The following is a 4,698-nucleotide window of genomic DNA, read 5'->3' as shown; positions in this document are numbered from 1 at the left end:
CTAAACAGGAAACAACAACTGTATTTTTTGCTAAACAGGTGAGCTCATAACAGCTGCCCTGAATGACAGGTCACCACTTGTCATTACCGCTGCTGGCAGTGCTTATGTTTTGCTAATAAATAGAGTAGACCACAATAACTGGAATGACATTTACACTCACTGCTGGGCAAAAAGCCACACCCCCAATAAGCCACGCCTCCAACTCTTCTGATAAGCTGCCTCTGCTACATTGTCCTCACCACTATACAATGCACATGCGCATGAGGTGCTGAAAGAAATTGAGAAGCTTTCATTCAACTGAAAAAATTACATTGATACTGTATGACGATTTTTTGTTATTTGATTTCAGACAAATTGAATAGAATAGGCTGGATGAACCAAAATGTAATTTTTGGTCATTCCAATCATTAAAAGCACTTGAGATTAACAACAGTGCAGTCCCACTTTTTACAGTGTGCACAGGTTAATGGAACAACAGCTTGAATGGTTGCACAAAGTGCATACTCAGAAGCACTCTCAAACATAACACACACACAAGCATGCGCGCACACATGCAAACACACTCTCAAAGGCACGTTGTCCTTTATATTTTACACAATTTGAGGTTACATGTTCTGCTATCTCTCTTGAAAACCAGTTTATTTTATGTAATTATGTGTGCAACCACTGTGGTGTACACATCATGTCCATTCATGGGTAGGCGGGTTAAAGTTTTACTCGCTTGGTTAATAAGACCTTGTTTTATCAAAGCAAGAGCCAATGAGACATGGATTCAAGATCTGGAAACAGACTCTCTAAGATGGCACTGACACATGGACCTGCCACTGTGTTCCTGATCTTTCTGAGGATATTGTCTATGACTGACTCTAAAGGTACAGTATGACTAAACCGCTTCTCTCTCTCTATCTCTCTGTTTGTAAGCGGAACAAACTCTATGGATATATTTCAGGGAAGAGCCATTGCTACTTTCCTCCGTCCATCTTTCCCTCGATCCTGACTAGTCTCCCAGTCCCTGCCACTGAAAAACCTCCCCACAGCATGATGCTGCCACCACCATGCCTCACTGTAGGGATGGTGCCAGGTTTCCTCCAGACATGATGCTTGGCATTCAGGCCAAAGAGTTCAATCTTGGTTTCATCAGACAAGAGAAACTTGTTTCTCATGGTCTGAGAGTCCTTTAGGTACCCTTTGGCAAACTCCAAGCAGGCTGTCATGTGCCTTTTACTGAGGAGTTGTTTCCGCCTGGCCACTCTACCATAAAGGCCTGATTGGTGGAGTGCTGCAGAGATGGTTGTCCTTCTCGAAGGATCTCCAATCTCCACAGATGAATTCTGGAGCTCTGTCAGAGTGACCATCGGGTTCTTGGTCACCTCCCTGACCAAGGCCCTTCTCCCTCGATTGCTGAGTTTGGTTAGGCGGCCAGCTCTAGGAAGAGTCTTGGTGGTTCCAAACTTCTTCCATTTAAGAATGTTGGAGGCCACTGTGTTCTTGGGGACCTTCAAAGCTACAGACATTTTTTGTTACCCTTTACCAGTTCTGTGCCCTGACACAATCCTGTCTCGGAGCTCGCCGTACAATTCCATTGACCTCATTGCTTGGTTTTTGCCTTGACATGCACTGTCAACTGTGGGACCATATATAGACATGTGTATGCCTTTCCAAATCATGTCCAATCAATTTATTTTCCCACAGATGGAAACAGGATGAGCTCAATTTTAAGTTTCATAGCAAAGGGTCTGAATACTTTTATTTTTATTTTTAATACATTTGCATTCGCTTCGTCATTATGTGGTATTGTGTGTATATTATTGAGGAACATTTTTTATTGAATCAATTTCAGAATAAGGCTGTAACGTAACAACATTTGAAAAAAGTCAAGGGGTCTCATTACTTTCTGAATGCACTTGTTCATCAAGTTAAAACACAAATGACAAATGCTGTGGTTCTCCAAAAAAAAGGCCAGTAGATGGCATTTATTCCCCTTGATCAGATACGTACACAACAGTGATTGGACAATTGCAGGCTCGAATTTTCAAACATTGCTTTTCAGAGGCCTTTGTGATCTGTCTATTCCATGAGGACTGCATGCTGCCCTGTTTAAACCCACCGGTGCTGTAGTCATCCACTGGTACAAACAGCAGATCCCTGTCCATAACTACTCCTAGTTTATTTATCTTTCATGCAGCATTTCTCAATAGACAGTTCACCACCTTTCTGCCTTTGGTATGATTCCACATTTCAAATTCTCTCCAGACATGTAAAACATTAAAAAGCTGGCACCCACTGGGCACCGTTTTGATTTACATTTGGTTGAGTTGACAACTAACACAATTTCAACGTGAAATCAACAAAAAATATCACCTTGTCATTGGATTTAGGTTCAAAGTTGATTACTTTTTTCAATATCACATGACAATTTTGGGGTTGAAATGACGTGGAAACAACATTGATTCAACCTGTTATTTCACAGTGGGCAGGCTTTGTAAGCCATGTCTACATCTGTTCCAATATCCCCATGTTAAATTTGTCTGTTTATTTGTTTTGTAATATTTGTTCTTCAAACCTCTTTAGGAGAGCCAAGCGGAATGTGATGATCTATAGAGTTTAATAAAAGCTTGAGCCTAGTATTGAAAATTGGGACAGTGTTTGTTAGTGTTCCATAATTAATTAGTCTACCCTCATGGTCGTGACTGCAGAGTGGAATAAAACACTCTTTTTCCACTGTAACACTTAACTGGGCCCTGCTGGCAGTAGTTTACAGGGCACACAATTTTTCCATAGGGACCATGGTCATATTTCCATGAAAGCCGAAGTTGTCAGACTAACAATGCAAGCATCCACTCGATAAAACAAAAAACATTACTGATTTACAATAATATGCCATGATTGGCCATGGAAACACTAGAGGGCTAGTGAACTAATGTTATCAATGTAAAAAATAAAAAAAACACTCATGGTTGATACTTTAATTCAACACTATCAATAACACCTTATTTCTATTTTGCAGCTCTCATCCAGTCAGTGAGAATAGAGATGACTTGGGAGGTCGTCTCCTGTTCATCTCAGAACGTCTATCCTGTCCCTCAGGTGGCATGGACAACAGACCCAGTGTCTGCCCCAGAAACACAGAACTCCACCAGCAAAACCCCAGACTCCAAAGGTCTGTACACAGTGGAGAGCACAGTAAGGATCGTGGGTCATGTCTCTGACCACACCTACTTCTGCTCTGTCATCTCTACAGACAAGGCCCAGGTGTGGACAGTCTATGAGGCAGCAAGGTATGGATCAACATCCTTGGAATCCAGTGTTATGTTTGTAAAACCAAGTCTCACGAAAATTCACAGTGAGCAAGTTGTTCTCTCCTAGATTTAGCCTGAAAAGGCATTTTTACCAAGAACTGACTAAGCTTGTATTTGATATGCTCCTTGGAACAGGAACTAGGAATTATTGGTCAGTCTATTTAGTGTCTTTAGAGAAAACCTTCAACCTGTCCAGAGATATAGTGACATTTAAAGGCACTTTAAATATGTGCCTCATAAAAGTGTGATACTTATGGTTAAATATTGTGCTTTTTAGGGGTCATGAAGGTTGTTGACAAAGGAGAGAGATATCATTGACACAGGATTTGTGATGTTTAAACTTGCAGAGAAATTGATTGGACAGTCAAGAGCTGTCCATTCCTTGCATGGCTCCACAGAACCTCCAGAACTTCTCCCTCACATGGACCTTCACCAGGACTAATGAGCCCACAGTCATCCTAAACTACGACAGCAGAACCAGACGGACTTCCAACCTCTGGGAGGACCGGGCTAGACTGGAGCAGGACCAGGTTCTGATGGGCAACGGATCCCTCCTTCTTCGCAACCCAGAGAATCAGGAACGTATAACTGTATATTCTCAGGCTTTCAGAGCAGATACGTGGTCCAGACCCAGGTCAACATTACAGTTACTCCAATAGGTAGGTAGCATACTCGTTAAATGTATAGGTTTTCTACACTATTCATATACATCGCTACAAGCAAAGAAAGACAAGCAGATAGTTAATGAAGAAACACAATCCGTTTCACAGTGGAGGATGAGCACAACAGTGAGAGGTCATTGTGGGGAACAGCAGCCTTTGTAGCCTTCTTTTGGCTTCACAGTTTAAGACACAGAGGTAAGCGACTACAGACCTCTAAAAGTCATGTGACACCTGATTGTACTTTCAGCTATCTTTCCAGTAGGATAGCAAACGATGGACAATCGTAAAGACGGGCGACCGTTGCTTTTAATAAAGACCCTCACATGCAGGTAACCGAAGACTAGAGGGTCAGAACAGTAACACGTTTTAAACCGTTCTTGAGGAGGATGACTTGCTGTTCTAAAACGCTGTATTGTTGTGGTGTAGATACAGCAATAATCATGATTGGATCAACTTTACGCCAACAAAATGGAGCAGGTCTGGATGAAACAGGATCCGCTGAACATAGACCACACACACCAACAAAATGGAGCAGGTCTGGATGAAACAGGATCCGCTGAACATAGACCACACACACCAACAAAATGGAGCAGGTCTGGATGAAACAGGATCCGCTGAACATAGACCACACACACCAACAAAATGGAGCAGGTCTGGATGAAACAGGATCCGCTGAACATAGACCACACACACCAACAAAATGGAGCAGGTCTGGATGAAACAGGATCCGCTGAACA

The 4,698-nt window shown here is 42.2% G+C and overlaps 1 pseudogene; it reads left to right on the top strand.

The window, feature by feature from the left end:
* Window positions 1–799: 799 nt before the first annotated feature.
* Window positions 800–3,966, top strand: LOC112228176 (annotated as a pseudogene).
* Window positions 3,967–4,698: the final 732 nt, after the last annotated feature.

The sequence above is a fragment of the Oncorhynchus tshawytscha genome, linkage group LG30, assembly GCF_018296145.1.
Source record: "Oncorhynchus tshawytscha isolate Ot180627B linkage group LG30, Otsh_v2.0, whole genome shotgun sequence".
In the NCBI taxonomy this organism is placed as follows: Eukaryota; Metazoa; Chordata; class Actinopteri; order Salmoniformes; family Salmonidae; genus Oncorhynchus; species Oncorhynchus tshawytscha.
The sequence above is the reverse complement of the archived record's forward strand: the minus strand, read 5'-3'. Positions and strand labels throughout refer to the sequence as shown.